The sequence below is a fragment of the Phocoena sinus genome, chromosome 6 (assembly GCF_008692025.1).
Source record: "Phocoena sinus isolate mPhoSin1 chromosome 6, mPhoSin1.pri, whole genome shotgun sequence".
In the NCBI taxonomy this organism is placed as follows: domain Eukaryota; kingdom Metazoa; phylum Chordata; class Mammalia; order Artiodactyla; family Phocoenidae; genus Phocoena; species Phocoena sinus.
In genome coordinates this window covers 47,528,836-47,551,816 of record NC_045768.1, presented here as the reverse complement: position 1 = coordinate 47,551,816, position 22,981 = coordinate 47,528,836, and the positions used below count along the sequence as shown (strand labels likewise).

Genomic DNA, 22,981 nt, shown 5'->3' with positions numbered 1-22,981 from the left:
TGAGCAAACTGTTTTGGCCAGCCTGTAAAATCCCTGGAAATGGACTATTCCAGCAGAGCCTCGTGAACTGGGAAAGCACCGAATGTTCTACCCGAGATGAAGTTAAGGAACAAACAAGCTAGACCCGAGGGAGAGGTCAAAAAGGAGACGTTGCAGGAGGAAGTTCAGAAGGGGGCAATTCAAAAATGAGGCACAGGCCCCGACTAGTTTGAAAGGGTGAGTTAACTAAAAACACGGAGAAGCTTTTCAAAGCACCAACAAAAAAACCCACTTGCAGCTGGCCTCGCCAGGTGACTTTAGTTCAACTCAAAAAACACAAGTAGTAAGACAGAAAGGACTTAGTAAATTTTCTAGTAAACAATGGCCTAATGAATAAATAGAAACGATGTCTAGGGCTTCTAATAGCCACCGTTAGACTGGAGTGAGAGGTCCCTTCGTTGCTTCCCAAACTTGGTGATAAGAAAAATCACCTGGAATAATTGTTTACTTTTAAATAATCACCTAGGCCTTTCCCCTGGAGATAGTTTTGGTAGTCTGGGGTGGAGCTCAGGAACTTGAATATTTAAGTAGTACTTCAGGTGATTCTTCTTTATAATTTTGTGTATTTGGGAGAATGCTGTCCTGGTGCCCTGTGCCAAAATTTCCAAATCAAACAGTTCTCTGCCACAGTAAGTGGAATCCCTAGAACATAACTGAACATTTTTCTTTACAATTTAGAGTTATTGCTGTAGGCAATTAAAGTGTTAGAAATATAAGTGTTGATAGTTTCAGACACTGATAGTTTCAGACACTGGTCCCAGGACCATTGAAATTTACTTTCTTGAGTGAGTAGACAAATTAGTAAAAACATAGAAGCTACCATTTACAGACCATTTTGGGGGCTAAGTATTTTTCATTTAGGGTTTCATTTAATCCTCACAGCAATTCACTGAGATAGGTACTACATATCCATTTTTTACAGTTAAGTGATAAAGAGGGTAAGTGACTCCCTTGCGGCACTAAAGGACAGGGAATCAATGGAGGTGGTTCTTACTGAGGACAAAAATAACTTAGAGATTTCCCCCTCCTCCCATTTTAGTTATTAAAAGGTGAAACCATAATTCCTGAAGGAGTGAAATTGAAAGAAAAAAAAAAACCCAGCTAAGTAATAAGGCAAGCTGGTTATTTAATAATGTATTGCATAATATGTAACCCCTTCTGATAACTTGTCTTCTCTACCAACCATTTATAATTTTCTCTATGAGACTATTTCAACCAGGAATATACCTGGTATTGAACCTAGTTTTAGCAGGTTACCCTTCCAGCACCTACACTAGTCGTTCTCAAAGTGTGGTCCCCAGACCAGCAGCATCAGCATCACCTGGGCACTTGTTACAAATACAGATTCTCAGGCCCCCACACCAGACCTATGGAATCACAAACTCTGAGGGTTTGTCCAGTGATCTGTGTTTTAACAGGTTCTCCGTGTGATTCTGATGCACGCTCAAGTTTGAGAACCATTGACTTACCCCACCATGCTGTAAGAGATCTCTCAATCAGATGTTCACACCATGTGAAGAGAAAAAGTTAAAAAAAATTTTTTTCTCATATTTCTGGTGTAACAGATTAGGGAATATGCTTCTAAGGAGTATTTTTGTTTTTGTTTTGGTGTTCTAAATTATCAGTTGGTCTGTAAAGACAAACTATAGAACACAAAATATATAGCAGAATGCTCTTAATATAGTATGCAAAAGGGCTGTCACCATGGTCATCAGAGAAGGTTAAAACCAGCCTCTGCAAAAAATACCGGAGAAAGTGGTGTGTGCTCAAAATGTGGTGTTATTGATTGTTCAAGAAATACCTTTTGTAGAATTTCATTACATGGAACATACCAAGTAACTGGTACTGATCCATTCCTAAATACTCCTTGAAAATAATACTAACTCAATTATTTTTTTATTCATTTTTTCCATAAAAATGTTTTGCACACTTGCTACATTCTAGATACCCACTAAACTGGGTGCTGGAATATATATTGGTGGGAAAAAATTGATCTTACCCTTGTTCTCATGGATCTTACTGTCATATTAGGGAGAAGGACGTTAACAATATTATCTTGCAAATATGTAATGAGCTGGTAAATATTTTGAAAGAAAGGTGCAGAATGCCATGGGAGCATATAACCAATGACAATGGATGCTGAAAACTCACCCAAACCTGAGTTCCATTGCCAATCATCTCCATCACCAGTGGAACTAGGCTTATTTCCTTAAAGTAGTTAACTATAGCAAACTGGCATGTCATATGAGAAAGTTGGAACAGTTTGTATTCTGCTTAAGAATTCAGGTAAAGTCATTACAAGTTCACTTACATTTTTCTTTGTAATCTAGGGATGAGCCAAAAAAGGGGATTGATAATTGGAGAAGAGCAAATTAATTCAATTTCTTAGAAAGTAGAAAACTGACATCTTTTAAAAATAGCAATAGAGGTTATTAGTCCACTGTAAAATATAAAAGACCTAGAGTTATTTTAGTTTGACATGGAGCTTTCCATTATGGAATAAGAATTGCTTCTATGTATGGCATGATTGTAACACCCTGTCATGGGTATTACATTTTTTCTCTGTGCTTGAGTAGAGCTTGGTGAAGCGCAAAGTCTTTGCTGGGGTTTTAAAAACCGTTAGGTGTCATTTGATGTTCACATAGTACCCTTCTTCTCTCTCCTTCTTTATCCCCTTCCCAGATCTCAAAGGTCAAGGTAACAAGATTCAATTGTATTTTTATTATTTTCAAAATGATTGGCTGAAAGGATATAATATTGTATTTAGAGCAAATCAACTAATTAAAAAATTAAGAGTAGAACATACCATTACTTAATTTAAAATTTTTCCTCTAATAATTAGTAATTAAATAATAATTAAAGTATCAGTGAGTCCAATAATGGATTGGTTTTAGACCTAGCTCAGCAAGTGACTGGCTGAGTATTTTTCCCCGGGGAAATGATAAAACAGTAGCAATTTAATTACTGTGTAGACCTTTTGATAGTGTTAAAGCCATACTTAATTTCAGTGAAAACAACTTGATCAAAGAATCTTCAAATAAATGGCATGGATGGCTTACCTAATTAGAGGAGACTTTTAGACACAATCCAGATATTTTCATCATAACCATAAACAATTTTTACGACTATTTAAATGAACAAAAGCCTTTATTACTTATGCACATTAAGAACTTAAGGTGAAGGAAATCGATGAATATCTATGTGTGTGTGTGTGTGTGTGTGTGTGTGTATATATATATATATATGTGTGTGTGTGTGTGTGTATTGCTGTGGATATCACCTTTGTAAGACACAAGGTACTTTGGTCTCAAGAACTTTAGGAAATCTTTGTGACTGAACAATCTAGGTATAGATGTTAAGTATGTAATTTGAATCTCAGTAGTTGTATGTGGGGTTGGCTCTGAAACAACACTTTGGAGCGTGTTATAACTTGGGTTCATAGGTGGTGGGTGGGCCAGAAACACAGTCAGGAATGGGGTCAGTGATTTGGCAAGTGCCCCACAGCAACTAGAATGGTACAGAGCTGGGGCAGTGGTAATTGGCACTAAGGCCCTAGCTGTCAGGCAACAGAAAAAGATCACAGAAAGCAGGTAGATACCATCAGGGTGGTCAGGATTCAATCAGAAAACTGGTAAGAGAGAAATGGGTAGGGTGGGCCCTTGTCCTGGAAGAATGTAAGTTCTAAAAGGAGAGTTTGTGTAACATTTTTTCATTTACAGTGTATATTCGAATACATTAATTCAATGAACTCTTACAACAGCCCATTGAGATAGGTATTATCATCTCTCCTTTTGCAGAGGAGTTGACTGAGGCTCAGGGCAAACTCATGTGTCCCGTCCAATGTCATACATCTATTAAGAGTCAGAGCTGGGAATTTCACTCTAGCCTTCTGTCCCGTGGTTCAATGTTCTGCTGCTCTCCAGGAGCATTTCCTCTTTTAATTTATGTCATAATTATATTTCCTGTTATAGTGTGAACCACACTTGTATATCTTGTATATCACTCATCTCACCCAAAACTGTGACCTTAATAGAAACTCTGATTAGATAGTTTCTTCCAACCTAAGAGGCAATTCCTAAGTCTCATTTGCCAATTCTAACCTCTCTATCCAACTTCTAAATGTGGCATTCCTTAAGTCTAGCACCCAAGCACTCTTTGTTTCTCTACTGCACATACTCTCAGAGTGATTTCACTCACTTCCATAGATGTAAATGCTATCACCTGGTGCAATGGTTCTGCTAAAAAGAAGTAGGTGCTGATACTCCAGGTACACTTGTGGCTTCTCTTCTAGTCCAGCTCTTCCTTTCAAAAAGACTTCTCTCCCCCCATTTTTTTCTGGCTTAGAGGTTAAGAAGCATGCTTCTTTTTGAGAAGCCTTCAGGAGTAGAGTATGAAATAAAGGATTCATGCAATAGGAGTTAGATTCAACCAGATGACTTCTTCAGCCCCTGGCAATTATAAGACCCCATGATTTCTTTGAGTGCATATTTGAATGAGTAAATTTCTGTTCATTAACTGTTTTTAAAAGCTTTATTCTTTTGTAATCACTTGACCTTATAGTTAAGGTAGAATTTTAAAAGAGGATAAAAAGCCAGAAATTCATAATAAATTATTTAAAAAAATGAAAACCAGTACAACAGTGTAACTGCATAAGGATTAAAGGAACTATATAAGTTTCAGGCAAATATATTTAGTATTTATTTTGTGCTTACTTTGTGCTTTTATATACCTTATTTCTAATTTTTACAATAATCCTTTGAAGTAGTGATGATTATGCTTTTTGACAGAGGTAGGGCAGAGGTACAAGGAGATAAGTAATATATCTCAAATCATATAGTTGTTATTGAAGAGTGAAGTCAAACCCAGGTCAGTCTTTGAGGCTCAAGTCCTTTCCAATGCAGTAATACCTTTCCTAAACTAGTCATAGTTACAAACTTTTAGAGGGTCCTCTTCAGCTGTCCACCCAGCACAGAAGTCTTCTAGACAGCATCTTCAGCATTCAGGTTATGCACTGATAACGCTAATGCTACGAAAGGATGTGCTCACACAGTAACCCATCCCAACCTCCCTAAAATCATGATACAAGATTTAATCCAGATAATTACCATTATCTAGTTTGCAAAGACCTCAGAAAAACATAACTTTAGTCTTCCATTTAAATGTATTCTATGACTATTAGGATGCCACTGGTTAAAAACAGCCATCATTTTTTTTAGAACTTATTGCTAAACGTATTCAACAGGGTGGCTATTTCTTTCAATTTGTACTTGGGTATAATTTTGTGGTCTCTTTACTATTGTCAACTCTCATTATCGGTTAGTGGATTATATGCCATACACCTCATCTGCAGTAACTTGGATGCTTTGCCATTTACAGCAAATTTGTTTTCCTATGTTGGAGGTATATTGAGGATGAAGGAAAAAGAAGAAGGAGAAAATAACAAAAGAATTTTGGGGTGGAAATCTATTCTACATCTGTTTTATTATGCTATTTTAAAAAATTACAAAGTATTAATAGTATATGAATATATTCTCTTCGGAGGATAAATTTCAAGCAGCACACGATTTTAATATAAGAATGAGTCTCCTGTTCAAGCAACCCCCAACCCATTCTCCTCTTCCCAAAGATAATCCTTAGGTACTTATGTGTCTATACTTTCAAACCTTATTTTATGCATTCATGTCCTTATAGAGAGAGAGAGACAGACGTCTTTGTGATTTGTTTACATACATGGGATTGTGCTGTATATATCGTTCTGCAACAGTATGCTTTGGGGATCTTTTCCATATCAGTGCATAAATATTGACCTTATTTATTTTAACAAATTCAATTAACAAAATTTGAGTATGGATGTAACATAATTTATGTTAATCATTATCCTACTGGTGGATGGTCAGATTTGCATTTCTAAACTATGATAAACAATGTTGATAAGAGCAGTAACTTATTCTGAAAATGCCATGTATTAATACCAATTGTTTGCATTTAAAAAAATATTTTTCATATGGACTTTGACCTTGCTCAAATGTCAGTCCTTGTGGGTAGAATTACTTTTTAAGAAAGCAGATAAATCTTAACTGACTTTACTAACCGTAACCTCTCCTTCTTTCCTTCCTTCCCTCCCTCCTTCCTCCCTCCCTCCCTCCCTCCCTCCCTCCTTTCTTCCCTACCGCCTTCCCTTCCTTCTTTCCTTTCTTTCTTCCTTCCTTCTTTCCTTTCTTTCTTCCTTCCTTCCTCTCTCTTTCTTTTTTCACTTTTGAAAAGATAATACGCATAAGATGGTTAAGATTCACTAGGAGAGAATCAACTACAGTGTGAAGTCCTGCATCATTTCTCTCCCATCCAGAAACTAATGACCATGATGACAGTAGGTAACATTTGTTAGGCACTAATTAAGTGCCAAGCTTTGCTGTAAGCACTTTATACATATTAATATTAACTTAATTAATTCTCATAGAAGAATTAGGAAGTAGGCACAATTATTATCCCCATTTTGCTAACGTGGAAATTGTCAGAGGTTACCCTGGTACTGGACAAATGAGAGGACTTCTACATGGTGTTCCTCAAAGGCCTGGACAGTGAGGCCTTACCCTGGGTGTGGTAAAAGGGAGCAGTGCAACTCTACCAAGGCCCACTGTCCACAGCTCCTAGTCAAGAGCTGCTTCATACTTTGTGGGGATCCAACTTAGGGTGAGCATCTCCTCTGCTTCACCTGGGACTTTCCCAGTTTTAGCACTTTAGAAGTCCCAGGTCCCCGTCAATCCCTCACTTGTGGGCAATCCTAGATGGTTGGTCACCATAGTCCAAGTACAATTTATTTTGAGGAAAGGTGAGGTGAGGGAGATCATACCTGGAGCAGGTGAGTGGATGACCTGCCTCATGGTCACCAAGGACTTTGGCAGGACCTTCATTGTGAACTACTGGCAGTGAATAAATATCTTTTCATAAATCCAGCTGTATAAATGGTAAGGTCAGAGCTGCTGACTTACCCTATCCACAGGGTCAGTACCTTTCCCCGTGAGACAGGAAAAGGTAAAAAGGATAAGAGGCCTACCCCTTGGCTTGCATTCTAATATATCAGGGCACAAAGGATGCTGATGAGGAACCAAACCAAACAAACTCTCTGACAGCAAAAGTTCCTATCCTTTTTGACTTTTAATGTCATGCAGTTTAAATGTAATGTCCTGCTTCTGCTCATAATAGGCCTACAAAATATTCTACTCTTCCTTGTTTCACCTGCAGTCAACAGTCTAAGTTACTTCATTATCTATGTTGCACAGATTTATGGCTTTTTTTGGTGTGTGGTCTGGAATTAGCTTCCTTACAACAAAGATGAAATGTCCCTTTAAGAAAAAATCTAAAAGCAAAGATTGCATTTTTTTCTTGAACAGTCTGGCAATCTTGATATATTTAGAGTTGCAAATAGAATGACTTTTTTGCTGTTATTATCTCACTCACAAATTGCAAAGGGGATTAGAAAACCAGGAAATCAGTCATGTTTCTTGGCGGATGGTGGGTCCCAAGAGAGGGAATGATGAGACTATGGCTATCCTTACAAAAAGAAACACAAGACAAAGCCTGCCATAAAACCTCATTTGAAAATTGTTCCTCTTAAGAAATTATGCTAAAAGTGGCCTGCTCCTAGAAATACAAGTAAAAGAGTCAACCAATTTTTACCTCATAATATCAGTTTAGCTCTGGAATTGTGCTTAATGCAGCTCTAAGTAGCTGAGGGAGTGACATCATTGACCAAAACTACACTTGACAGAATTCTGTGAAGCTCAGAGCTACAGTGCAAGGTCATTGATTTTGCAACAGTTTGTTTCTTTTCTGATCTAAAAGTGATTTCTATGTGCCAGGGGATCTTATCTATTAATGTTGTTTATTCTTCACTAGTCATCATTTTCCTTGGAACATGCCATCCTATGTAATCTGAGCAATAAGAAAATCAGAAACTGACTGGTGGGAGATGTGGCCCTGAAAACACTGAAGGCACTTTGTCCCCATGGCAGGGGTCACTAGGGAGGGAGAAGATGTTCTGGACTCTAATCAGACAAATACATTACAAAATTTCCACCTCAGACTTTCTCATGGAAGAACTAAGAAATTATATATACTCTTTGATTTGTTCTTATTATTAAAACAATGGACTTTCTGAGTCTCTCCAACACGTTTATTGACCACCCACTCCATAACTTGCAGCTGGCGCCTGCAGAGCAACATTGAGGGTGATCTGGCCTCTTCCCCCGAGGAGCTGATATCCTCCTGACCTCATCTTCTACTGCTGTCACTCTTCATTGCTTTGCTTCTGTCACTCTGGCTTCCTCGCTCTTCCTCAAACATGCCAAGCACTCGGTTGCTTCAGCGCTTTTCTGCTTACTGTTTCTTCCAGCTGAATAGCTCTTGTTCCAGATATTTCACTTTATTGATTCCCCGATTAAAGGTCACCCTCACAAGGGAGGCCTTTCCCAACTCACCACATAAAAGAGCACACACACGCACACGTGTATACCCTTTTACTATCCCTTATCCTATTTTACTTTTCTTCATATCTATTTTCTATCACATCAAACATATATTACTTTTATTTATGTCTTTATTAAGTGTCTTCCCCCCACTATCTTTTAAGCTCCATGAGAGTACAAAATTAGTCTCTTTTGTTTCCTGCTGTATCCCTTGCGCTAAGAACAGTGCCTGGCACCTCGTAAATATTCAGTGAATAATTGTGGGAAGAATGAATGACTGAAGCGATCAAGTAGACTGCTCTATTATTCACACTCAGTAGGTTGGTCTAACTCAGTGTTTTTATGCTCCTAAATCTTGAAGATCATGCCTCAAATTCTAAGTTACCTCAGAAATCTTTAAGGTCAACTATTTTATTCTGTGTCCAGTCAAAGGCTTTGGGCCCAAGGGAGGATAAATAATCAGGTCTCACCTCTTTTCCTGTCTCCTTCAACTACAGCTCTGCTTTTAGCAGTTGTATATAGTGGACTTCAACAAAAGATTTCTTGTAAAGATAGGATTTCTCGAGCTAAAATACAATAAGCAAACAAAAAGCAGAAAAAGAAAACTACTATTTGAGGGAATTGGGATGAGGGATGTTAATCCTTTGCTTTAACACTTTTATCAGCATTACTCAGGGACCCTGAAGAAAGGTCTGAACTAGGTGAGTGAGTCAGTGCTGGAGTCTTGTGAAAGCTCAGCTTACGACAAGACAGAACCTGGAGGGGGCCTTGAAACAAAGCTGGAGTTTAATGTTTTAACTATTTTAGAATAACCTTTAAAGGTAATATGATGTTAGGAAATTTTCATCTTGATCACTTTATATTTCAGTGTTAGAGAAGTCGAATCAATCACGTCTTTGTTAACATATGAAAGATGTTTTCCTGAAAAATCCTTATTTTGAGAGATCAAATTTGCATCGTTAGCAGGGAAGCTATTAGAAAAACAAGAGCACCTAAGACTTAAACAATAAAAAAATTGTATGGATTCTTACCAGTTGTCCACTCTTGACTGTTGAAATGAACAGCTGTGAGCTTTGTGCTTCCAGTTTTCACATGGCCCACATGTCCTTGGTGGAATCCTACAGTTGTCATTTAAACAAACATATCTTTGTCATGTTGGAAGAGGCATCTGATTTCATTCTGCTGGAGTGATGTGATCTGGGTCTGCAGTAGGCAATTGGAAGCAGGTAGTACAGTTCAGAACACTGTAGGGACTAAGGTTCTCCCGGTCCTTGGCATGTAGTGTTAGTGCCCACGGAGAGGAATGAATGCCCCAGGCACCTATTTGGCAGCGCTCTGTGCCTAGGACAGTGCTCAGTACCATGGGGCAATTTTAAAGAAATTTGAGATCATCTCCGTAATCCTGTTCCTGTGCCTTCGTGGCAGAGTCAAACTTTCTAGAAGAGAAGAAGCCTGCTCATTGATTTTCGATTACTTGGCTAAACGCTGGCTTCTAAAGCCAACTCTGTCTCAGCAGTTCCTTTGTTCTTCAGGAGCTGCCCTACTGCCTTCAGTATCCTCTCACTTTAGTGTATTTTGCACACAACTTCAAAACATCAGTCTTCCTACAATGGAAGTAGATTTGAAGCAGATTGAATTTGAAATCATATAAGACCTGGGCCTATGTCTTGTTTAAAGATTATTCTACTGACAAGTAGTAGTAACACCTCCACTATAGAATTGGGGCAGGGATCAAATGAGATCATGTATGTAAAAGCAATTTGTAAAGAATAAAGATCAAGGGACTTCCCTGGTGGTCCAGTGGTTAAGACTCTGTGCTTCCCCTGCAGGGGGTTCGGGTTTGACCCTTGGTCTGGGAAATAAGATCCCGCATGCTGTGTGGCATGGTCTTAAAATAAAATAAAATAAAATAAAGATCAATACAAAAGTAAAATATTATTGGTATTAAGCTCTATTTTATTACGTATCCCCTTGATAATGAAAACCTTCCAAGGTTACTTATTGCCTATGGAATAAAGTCCACATGCATTAACCTGTTATAAGAAGCCCTCTCCTTTATGGCCTATTCTTCATATCTTCTATACAGAACCCATTCTTCAGGCAATCCAAGCTTTTCACAGTTCCCAGAACAAAGCATTACTTTCCTGTATCTGTTACCTTTGTGAACTTAGTTCCCTTTTCTTGGAATGTTCCTCTACTTATTTTAGCCAATTGAAAGCCTACGCTTTTTTTTTTTTCTTAAAAAAATTTTTTTTCCTCTCTTTTCATGAAGCTTTTATCCCATGTTTTCTTTTAAGAGATATATAGTTTTACGTCTTATATTTATGTCTTTGAACCATTTCAATTTTTGTATATGGTATAATAAGGGTCAACTCTCTTCTTTGGGATGTATGTACACAGTTTTCCCAGCAGCATTTATTGAAAAGACTATTCTTTCTCCTGCTCCATTTTAAAATAAGTAAATATATGTATTTATTTATACATTCCCCTTTCCCAAATGGTAGTATACTAATGCATATCTTCACCTAGCTTTTGTCATTTAACAACATATTCTGGAGATCATGTACTAGAGACCTTCACTCTCACCCCCTTTCTTTTAATTGGTGGTGTGATATTCCATTTTTTTGGGTGGACCATGTTTTATTCAACAAGTTTCCTATTGATGGACATTTGGATTTTCTCCAGTTTTTGATATTATACATAGGGCTGCAGTGAATAGACTTGTGCATATGTATTTTCATTTTTTGATAGTGAATCTTTCCAGGAGGTGGGATTGCTGAGTCTAAGCAATACAAGATAAAGTTATGCCTAATTTTGTTAAATATTGCCAAGTTCTTTGCCATAAGGTTTGTACCATCTTACATTCTCAACACCAATGTTTGTGAGACCCTGTTTCTCGACATTGTTTCTAGCAGTGTATATTGTCACACTTTTGGAATTTTGTGACTCTCATAGGTGGGAAATGAAATATCACCCACTAATTTTTTAAGGCTGAAGTACCATTTCTTATTAGTTTGCAGCAGGCATATATAACTTGTTATACCCAATACTGTACTATGGGTATAAGGGTACATACATGATCTCCCCTACAAACAGGAAGCTTTCTGAGTGAGTGAAAGTAGTGGGTCTAATTGATGTTTTAGAAAAAAATGTTTCAAGGGCTTGGAATATTGTTGGCATTCATTGTATGTTTGCTGAAGGACAGGGTAAGTGAATAAGCTCAGAATTAGGAACTTGTTTTTATATACCATTTTTAGAGTCTATAATTATGTTTACAATCATCTCCAGTGGGTGTGTTTATCTATGTGGTGGAACCCATGGAAAATTCAGGTGATTTTTGAGTGATTTTTTTTTTTTTCCTTGTCTGAGAAAAGATGGTCACAGAGATGTAGACCTTTTTTTTTCCCCTGAAAGATTCTGTTGAGTTCTGCACAAAACCTCCCTTGGAGAATATAGTCATTTGGAAAGTGTATTTTATTTTCTATTTACATTGCAATTTATAAAGTTCCTTCATGTCTATTGTTTGTTTTCAGCTTCACAACAGTGGTGAGACAGACACATGTCTGTTTATGGAAGAGAAATTTGTGACTCAGAAAAGTTCAGTAACTCGGTCAAAGTTACTGAGACAACAGAAGCAGAGCCAGGCCTCAAACCCAGGTCTTCTGATGCCAAAGCCAACATTCTTTCTTGTACACCACAGCTGCCATCTGGAACTTGGTAAGAGTTTTATACTTTTCTTCTGTTGTTTTTCTTTAGATAGGAACAGCTTTGAAAATAAATTTTAAAAATAAAGTCACTGAGGTCATTTTTTCCTTTTAATATTTATAATGTGATATCTTCCTTTTAATATTTATAATGTGATATCTTATGTATGTGATATTACATACACATACATAATGTGTATGTAATATGATAAAGGAAGAAGTGTCATATAAGGCTCTATGTGTATACCTCTCCTAAGATGCTCTTGTCCTGGAATTGTGTAATCGAGGCTCAGAGAATGCATTCATTGCTGGGTGTCATGCCACTGATATAGTCATAGGAAACATACTGTGAAGATAAAAGCCACCTGTCTTTAAAATATTTTTTTAATTCATAAGGGCAGTTTCTAGTTCATGACGTCAAGGCGAGCACATTTATTTATTCCTCTCTCACAGAAATAATTTAAAATAATATTAGAAGAATAAAAAAGATTTGTAGTCCACAGAGATGGGGAGAATTATACGTGGTCATAAGTAGATGAGAAGAAGGTAAACATGCTTTATTAAGTTTATAGTGGAGCAGAGAGGAAGAAGAGGAGAAAGCAACACCCTAGAATATGAGAGAAGTGGACTGCAAGGGTAGAAATCACTAAGCTGCCCTGAAGAACCCTAGAGAAGCTTTGGACTCAGAACTGGAAATCAGTTCAAGATGTCTAATAGCCAACTAGTAGGTATTCTAGAAAGACAAAGCACTCATGGTAGACGGAAGGAATTGTTAAAGAAATAACATCTCCAGAGCTAAAGGGAGATTTTTAAATTCAAACAGTCCATAACAGCCAAGTCAGATAAATTTTTTAAAGGCCCGTATTTAGAGATATCATTGTGAAATCTCAGAACACTAAAGATTTAAAGTGGGAATTTACATCTATGAACCTTTACTTGAGGGTGTACTCCAGTAAAAAAAGGGTGAAAACCAAGAAAGGGGAAGATGTGGGATTGTTTAATAAATCATTTAACCTTACCCCACAAGAGGTCTGGCCTTTGCCACCAGCTTTCGGGAAGTAATCTCTAAACTTCTGGAATGTCATGCCTGATGGGGTGTTATTGTCTTCCTGGGGGCTTTGGGGCAGCCAAACTGTAATGGATGCGATTCAAGGTTGGGACTTTGAGTCATACCTTGAGGGCCTGGAGACTGGAGATTAAAATTGAGACTGGAGATTAAAATTGACCTTGAGGGCAGTCAATCATGCCTATGTAATGGCGCCTGAGTAAAAACTAAATACTGAGGCTCTAATGAACTTCCCTGGTTGGCAAGCATCTGTGCTTATTGTCAAAAATCAATACTGGAGAAGTAACGTGTCTTGACTCTGTGGGGAAAGGACAATGGAAGCTCTGCACTGGGTATTTCCCCAGACTCTACTCTATGTATTTCCTCCCTTGGCTGACTTTAATCTGTATTCTTTCTCTGCAATAACTCTCAACCATGAATATGATAGCTTTCAGTGAGTTCTGTGAGTCCTCCTAGTGAATTATCAAAACTGAGCATGATTTGGAGAACCCCTCAAACTTGCAACCGATGTCACATGTGAGGGTGGTCCTGTGTGGGTTGTGCTCCCTCTAACCTTGGAGTTGGTCTACCTCTTCTCAAGCATATATTATACAAAAAAACTTGTTTAGGAGAATAATGAAACAATATTCAAGGATGAGAGTTATATAGTAGGCCAAGGAAGAAAACTGGTCTACTTTAGGACAGAGATTGGCAGGCCTACAGAAAAATGTTTTCAAGGAAAAGAAAAGAATCGCTTTCAAATAATAGCAGCTGCTAATGATAAGTTGCAAGATATTAGGATATGGTGGGAAAAGCCTATGAATCTTAAGAAGGTAAAAAAGAATAACCAGAAACTCTAACTAGATCAAAACACTTTACCAGAACATCATGTTCCAAATATAAAACAATTTAACACATGATTATTTTTTCAGCAATTGGTAAAATGTAAGAGAGGAGACTCTAATCTTGGCACTAGTGTATTTTCCTTTGAGTGGCACAAGGATTGTGACATCAGCAGCATAGACAAGAGAATGTAATTTTTAGCACTTTCTAGCTCTATGATGAATAATGTAATGAATAGTTATAATAATATAAAATTTGTTTATTGAGTCATGAAAATTATGTTTGTAAATACAGAAGTGAATTGTAGACATAAAATGGTCATGCCATTTGGTTAATGGCACTAGGCAGCATTTATGTAATAATTAATGACAAATTCGTGACTAGTAAATATAAAGTAAAATGTTCTTTGTAGTAAAAAAAAATTTGTTTATTGGTCATCAGCTTTTAAAATAAACTTATGCACAAAGCATGGAGGAGTTAATCTTGATTAAGAACAGAATATAAACACTCGGCTTTGATGATGTTAAAGTAAAGCTCTAGCTGACAGATGTTGGCAGATGAAAGGTAGGCACGGGAAGGGGAAGCAACTGTAAGGGTACACACATCCTCATTTTACACAGTAAGGAGTCGAGAGAATCTGTTGGAAATTAACGAAAAAATTAAACATTGATGACATTGCTGAGCATTGGAAAAGAGGATGCTCTATCTGGGAAAAAAAACCAACTTAAGCCACTCACACTGTACACAAAAATATCAATTCTAGGTAAATTGTAGATCCTTTAGCTATGAAAGGCAAAACAATAAAGCTTTAGAAGATAATATAGAAGAATAGATTCATGATCTCAACGTGAGAGAATGATTTTTAACCATATTGGATATTAAGAAGCACCAACCTTAAAGGTAAGGATTGATTAATTTGATTACAGTAAAATTAAGAATATTAAAAATAATTAAAATAGTAAAAAGGCAAGCTGCAGGTTAGGAGATATCTGGAACACATATAATTAACAAAGTGCCTATATCCAGAATACATGAAGAACTCATACAATGCAGTAAGAAAATACAATTCAGTAGAAAAATGGGCAAATAGACTCAACAGCCACTTTAAAACAGGAAATATCTAATAGGTCAAGAAACATATGATAAGGTGCCCAATCTCATTAGTCATCAGAGAAATGCAAATTAAAAATGAAAAGAAATGCTCCTACATATGCATCAGAATGGCTGAAATTAAAAAGACAAAATAGTGAGGATTGCCAAGGAAGTAGAGCACCTGGAATTCTCATACAACTGCTGGTGGGAATGGAAACTAGTTTAACCAATTTAGAAAGTAGTTTGACTTTATTTAAACATACTGTACTTGTGACCTAGCAATTCCTCTCTTAGGTGTACATCCAACTGAAATCTATGCCCATGTGTACGAGAAGACATGTATAAGAAAGTTTATAACAGCTTTATTCATATGCTTCAACATAGGAACAAGCTAAATGTCCATTAACAGGAGAATGTATTAATAAATTGTGATATAATTATACAATGGAATACTATAAGGCAATGAAAATGAACTACAACTGAATGTTACAATATAAATGAATCTTATAAACATTATATTGAGCTAGAAAAGGCTAATGTAAAAGAATATATAATGCATAATTCCATTTATTTAAAACTCAAAAACAGGCCAGACTGTAATGTTGAGTGATGTATTCTTAGCAAAAATGTAAAGCACCAAAACAAGGAAGTGAACACCAAAAAAACCAGGAGAGAGTTACATTTAAGGAAAAGGGAGCAAGCTGTGACATAGAAAGTATGGAGGGAGCTTCTTGGGGCTGGTATTGCTCTTCTTGATCTGAGTAGCCAATGGATGTTTGCTTCAGAATACATCTATGCTTTATGACTTTCTGAACGTGTGACATATTTTACACACCAAACCAAAAAAAAAACCAAAATGATTTAAATAAAAACAAATTCATGGTGTAAGGAAATTATTTAAATTTTAAGATAATGAATAGTGAAACTAAAAATAGTGATATAATCCTGAAAATTGAGAGGTGTGGAGTCTTGTAATGAGCTCAGTTCTCCTCTGCAGTTATAGGAAGTTAATAAGAAAATCTCCAAATTGATAAACATACTATTTAGAAATAAGAACCAAAACAAACTGTAAAAGTATTGTTTTCCATTCTGTATTTTCCATTTAAAAATAATGGATTATTTTATGCTTATGTTTATTAATTTTTTAACCAAAATCCATCACATTATATTTACATTCTTATATTTTAAAAACATCTATATGACTGGACACCCGGATTATAAACAAATACATTTATTGACTGAGTTAACTTAATTTGAGGAATTTTAATTTTTGAGTGAGTTATTTTATATTACCCTATATATTGATTAAAATTATCTTATGTATTCAATATTGTCAAAAATCCTTTCTTTTCTCTGTGTTACTTTTCATATAACTTGTGAGAATGTTGAGAAGGATAGAAATAATGAGACAAGGATTTTTTGTTTTCATAGCCAAATCTCACTTTTTGTACAGTTATTTAGGACTGTGATAGAAGAGTTAAGTTTGTATTTGTAAGATGACTTTTTATCTTTCCTGGCTTCATTGCATTTTAAAGGCGTCTGTATTAATAAATAACCATATCTGATGGCTTTCATAAACAGCTATCACCACCATCACCAACCAAAAACACAAACAAAGAAAATGTCTACACCTCTACAAAAACCCAGCATTATGGATGCTTCTAAGAAGCAACCTAAGGAAACAATGTCCTCATTACCTATCATTTCAGGGGTGTTGCAGTGTATTTGGGTGGAAGCACAGCTTTTAATATCAAACATTCTCATTTTATCCTAGAACTTTTTAACAGTGAAGACAAGACAATTATAGATCATTTTAATCATCAGCTTAAGTGTATTTTGAGTTTACTGATAAACCATGCAAGAAAAAAGTTGCTTTTAATATAGGGACTGTATTTATTTTTTAATTCTTTGTTTGTATTTACTTTTTTTGGATTAGTTTTTATTAAAAAGAAGTAGAGTTAGTCTGAAAAAAGTATGTAAAATATTCTTTCCAAAGATGCCTTATTAATAAAAGCTTTTCAAAAAGTAGTATAAAATAGACAAGTATTCTTCCAATATTAAAAGAAATTTGCAAGTTGTGGTTTTACTCTATTAAATTAACGTCTAAAAATATGCATTAAATTCCAAGACCCTTGGACAGTAATACTGTAACATTTATGATGAAATCAGAAATTTTAATAAAGGGGAAAAAAACCTTTGGTCCAATGCAGTAGCTCTTTTTGCTAGCTAACGTAGAACTGATTGTTGTGAGGAATCTGTTGTCTCACGGCAGTTAAAGAGCATATTTATTATTCTTGTAAGTTTTCTTTTTATATTTTATTGTGTGCTTTACACTTGCTTTTTAGGCACGCATGTTGAGATATCTGGCTTCCTTTGCCTTTGGATTTTGGAACTATTTTGGCCTCGTTTCAATTGTAAGCTATCCATCTGATCGTAATGTGTCAGTACTTTTGAATATTTACAATAAAAAGAATAAGGACACTCACTGCACTCATTTATGACATGGATGGGAGCCATCCAAATGCCCACTCTCGTTTCTGGTCACCTTGCCTCTGGTTTTCTGTTGTGTTTCAGCTTGGGGAGCTCACCTCTGTCCTTGTTCAAAATTTTAATCCACATTTCCAAAGAATGGTCATCTTAGTGCACCTATGCTAAAAGCATTGATTAGGTCTTCTTTCTCTTAGAAGGTTGCACTTCATGTAAGGGATTTAGAAGATAACTAGTTCTAGGCATAAAGGTCAACCAATCTGTTTTTAAAACAGGGTTGACAAATAACCAGCTGCAGGCACTAAGTTCAGCCTACAAGTGTGTACTCTAAAATCAGTTCTGAGTCATCTGCTCTGTGTGTTTGGCACCCCTGTTTACAGCACATCTTGAGCCTTCTTATGTAGCAATGCTATTGGTAAATAGCCTACCCTTTATGACAGCATGGATGAGAAAAGGACAACCTGATCTTGGTTGATAAAATGTGTACCTTATATGTGGTGAAGGGATATTTTGTAAAGTCTCACGCAATTATTTAAAATGCCTCTGTGTGTGTATGTGTTTGTGTGTGTGTGTTCACACACTTGCTTTATGTGCTATGTAATGATTCATGTTCTAAGAGGGTGTGTTTTTCTCTCTTGGAGAGCTGGCAGCCAGCCCGCCCTCTAAGAAATGGGAAATTTCTTGAGCTAATTTGGAAATGCAGTCTATGTGTTTATACCACAAAGCTATAACTCTTTGTCCAGACAGCACTGCCAATTATCTATGATATTTCTATTCAGTATAAACTTAAAAAAAGGCCAGATCTTTTTATTAGCCTGTTTTGCATATAAATTTTTAGGATAATTGTCTATTAATATCACTTCTAAAGCAGAAAGGAGTTATTTAAAGGGATGACCTGATTGTCTTGATAAAGAAAATAATAGAGCTACAATCCATTTTCTGAAAATTTGGTCTTGAGTTTGAGTGTGGGCTGGAAGGTAAAAACTTTTGGATTAAATTCCAAACTCTAGGACAATAGGATTTAGGCCAAATAATTTACTCTTTCTATATCTTTGCTTTCCAATCTGTTAATCAGGAATCAAAACATTTACTTATCTCCTTACAGGAAAATAAAACATTGGTAAACAAAAATGCATTTGCTCTGTTTGAAGGGCTAAGCCATGTACCATTTTTCAATGTGCTCCTTGCTTCTGGCACTAGTAGACTCCCTTGTGGTCATCACATTTCTCACTGGCAAGAAAAAGGCCTATCGCTGTGATGAGAATTCAGAGAGAAGTTCTGTGCCATGTATAGCTTAGTTAACCAGGAAACAGGCAAAATTAAGACAGATTTTGTGGAAATTCTATTTTGTGTTTTCTGAACTAGGAGAAGGCACAATTTTCTCAGAGGGCAGAAATATGCAGGAACAGGCTAGAATGACCTGTTAGGAGAATGACAAATAGAGAGGGTGGAGAGGTGGTGACATTTACTTTTCTGAGGGTCTTTTAAACAGACAAATAAAAACATGCAAAAAAATATGGTTCACAGATAAAGGCAGGAGGATTGTTTTTGTCACTTTTTTAGAGGTTCTTTTAATTTACAGCAGGCTTGTGTGAGTTATTAGGTCTGCCACCTAATAACTTAGGGTGTCAGTCTATGTGCCAAGCTGTTTACTATGTGTTGGGAACTCAAAAATGAATAATGAACAATTTTTTGAACTCAAGGTCTTCTTAACCTCCCTGGGAGAGAAATACTTACAAATAATTACAATAATATGTGATAAGTGCTAGACTAGTAGCAAAAACACGTGCTATGATTACAAATTTTGCCTGGGGTGGTTGGGACTGAAAAGGGAATATCTGCATTGGACCTTGAAGAATGAGAGGGAGTTAGGCAGAGGAGACCATTTCAGGCAGAGGACAGAGCATGAAAGGAGGTTGGAGAAATGGATGCTGGTGGAATGTGGGGATATTTTAGAGAGGAGAGAGTAAGTGTTTGAGGGTCAGAGAGCCCCAGGTTGGTAACTCTGCTAGGTGGTCATTCACTGGCTATGTGATTTAGGGCACATTGCTTAGCCTCTCTGAGCCTCGGTTGCTACATCTATACATTATTATGTATCGCGTAGGGTTGTTGTGAGAATGCAATGAAACAATAAATGTAAAGGACCTAGAACAGTACAAGGACAGAGTAAATGTTCAGTAAATGGTCACTATTGTTTCATCTTTTAAAATGAGCTGCAGCTGCTGCTCTGGAACTGCAAATTGTTCAGAATATCATGGGCTTATTCTGGGAGGGGCTTCTCAACATAAATCATCCATAAAATGGAAATAATACCTACTTTCAGGGTTGTTTAAAAGTTAATATTAAATACAGGCCCAATAATGGTACTCAATAAACAGTAGTTATTATCATTCAAATTTTAATAACACTTTTCTTTCAATGGCCCAAATATATGTACATTTCCACACTCATACTGAAGAAATTGTGAATTTTTGTATGCACAGAATTGTGAATTTTTGTGGTTTAGCACCTTCTGCTAAACCAGAGGCAGAAAATCACTTTTGAAAGTATGTTATTTCCCCCCATAGGTAGTGTGTCATATTAATGAACATGTTTGATATATGAGCTGGCATAACCATCACACCATGTTTGTTTTTTCCATTTCTGTGTCCCAGTGCTCATCATGGTACCAGGCACTTGTATTTAAGTAAATACTTAAAGAAATACCTGCTACATGAATTAGGTGGTAACTCTTTAGCTGGTTCTCTCAAACATTTTTTTTTTAAATGGAGGAAAACAATTTTAGGTCTTGAAATTGCCTTTGGAAAATGAAGTTCCCAAACCATTTGAACACTGAACACATACAAATGCATATAATATCAGCTTGTGGAGAGGATCATGCTGCTCCAAAATCTTTGTTTGCCTGGAGGTTGCATTGGTCCAACCTGTAATTATAATTGTAAAGTTATTATATCCATGATTATTATTATGACATTCCTAATAAGTATTTTTGTAGAGGTCAACCTAATGTTATATCAATAAACCAGGCCTAGAGTATCTTATGTGTACATACCTCTTCTTCCTAGTACTATATTTATATATCAGAAATGGTAGAAAATCCAGCACTTTTTAGTTTCCTGAGGAACCCTCCTTACCTTTTACTCTACCCGATTGCATAATGCTTCTGAGATGTTACATTTCCACTGTTCTTTCCAGTTTTTTTTAATTCTGAGCCCAATTTATTTTAAAAAATTTTTACTGAAATGATCTTTCCAGTTTTTTTTAATTCTGAGCCCAATTTATTTTAAAAAATTTTTACTGAAATGTTCTTTCCAGTTTCAATTATGAGCATTCATAATAATGGAAATGTAGGCTGTCTCAAGCTTGTGAAAATGACACTCTCTGACTTAAAATGCTGGTTTGTAGAGGGAAAAATCAGCATGGATGCATTAGATGCACTAGAACTTTCTTATCACATTAAGCAGCTGTAGCCTCAGAGTACCAGTTACCTCTCCCACCAGCTTCTAAGCAGAACTAGACCCAAGTCATGTAGCCACACACAGTCATTTCTGTCTTACTTCTGAAGGGATGCAAGAATGAGAATTCACAACTTGCCTTGAAAATCTATCTGTTCTTTAAGAACTTAGTATTTGGCTCAAATTTTGAAAAAATTGTAATGTTACAAATTTAGCTTAGGTCCTCTTATTTGTTCCTCAGTAGAAAAGGAAAGAAAATATATTTAACCAACACTCTCTTTGTTGTAATCAGTTATTTGGCCTAGATTTAGAATCCTTCAGCTTGTAGAGACATTGAAAATATATTCATCTATAAATTTGAAAACTAGGGAGATAAGTTGGGAATTTACACTCTGGAATTTTAAGAGGCTCTCTAGCTTGTTCCCAAATTTGTCCTTACTTTTAGTTGAGACATTTGATATTTTAGGCAATGCCTTTAGGATTCAGCCATCACAAATCTGGGGCCTACATTTTCAGTTGTTCTTTTCAACATTGTCATTTATTCACTGAGCAGCTACAATTAGGTTGAATATCTAAAATTGCTGTTTTTATAGACAAAACCACCACCAACAACAACAAACCAGTGTTCAATCTCAAAAGTATTTATTGAGGACCCACCATGTGAGAAGCAAAGGTTTGATTATGAAGGGAAAGTAATCCAAGAGTAGAATACCAAACAACAGCTTTTTAAACATTCACTCTACTGAGTTGATATAATTTTTTATTTGTAAACAACATTTTATGTGGCACTTTATATGACACACAAAATGGTTAAGTAGTATGGAAGTCTATAAAATAAAAACTGAAAGTTCTTCCCTTACCACCTGGAGTAAGTTGTTTTAAAAACTTTTATTCTGTTCCAGTGCTCTCTTTGTTTTTAAAAAAAGTTCACATGTGAAATGAAACCTGCAGCGTTATTTTTCTACTTGGAATTATATCATAGACAATTCTCATACGTACAGAATACTTTTGAAATCAAGAAGAGTCAATATGTCCACTCAAATATCCTTTTAACAGTCACTTCCCACATTCAATTGTCTTTTTTTTAAAAAAAATAAATTTATTTTAAAAATTAATTAATTATTTATTTATGGCTGTGTTGGGTCTCTGTTGCAGTGTGCGGGCTTCTCATTGAGGTGGCCTCTCCTGTTGTGGAGCACAGGCTCTAGGCGTGCAGGCTTCGGTAGTTGTGGCTTGCCGGCTCTAGTGTGCAGGCTCCGTAGTTGTGGCACACGGGCATAGTTGCTCCGTGGCGTGTGGGATCTACCTGGACCAGGGCTATAACCCATGTCCCCTGCATTAGCAGGTGGATTCTTAACCACTGCACCACCAGGGAAGTCCCTCAATTGTCTTTTAATGGAGTACTTTTCAAAATTAGTTTTATTGTGGTAATTGCCCCAAAGCATTAAGACTTCTTATAGTCTCAAAACATTTTCATTTAAAACCATCTTTTAAAGAACATAAGGTACACGCAGTAACCACATGATTTTAGCACAGTGGATTGAAAACAAAACAAAAATAGTCATTCAAATGTTTTATCTCTACTTTACCAAATGAGAACCAACTTAGAATTTCAAAAAACTGAACTAGGCTTCAAGGGGGTGCAGATTCACCAAGGCTGGCATGAAGTAACATTGGTCTCATCTTTTTTTTTTTTTTTTTTTTGCTGTACGCGGGCCTCTCACCGCTGTGACCTCTCCCGTGTGTTGCGGAGCACAGGCTCTGGACGCGCAGGCTCAGCAGCCATGGCTCACGGGCCCAGCTGCTCTGTGGCATGAGGGATCCTCCCGCACCGAGGCACGAACCCGTGTC

At 36.4% G+C, this 22,981-nt stretch overlaps 1 protein-coding gene across 1 annotated transcript in view; it reads left to right on the top strand.

The window, feature by feature from the left end:
- Positions 1-110: 110 nt before the first annotated feature.
- TMC1 (transmembrane channel like 1) overlaps positions 111-22,981 on the top strand; it is a 388,569-nt gene continuing 365,698 nt past the window's right edge. Inside the window, exons 1-2 of the mRNA XM_032634496.1 lie at positions 111-216; positions 12,038-12,221. The gene's annotated coding sequence lies outside the window, so the exon portion shown is untranslated. The remainder of the gene's footprint in view (positions 217-12,037; positions 12,222-22,981) is intronic.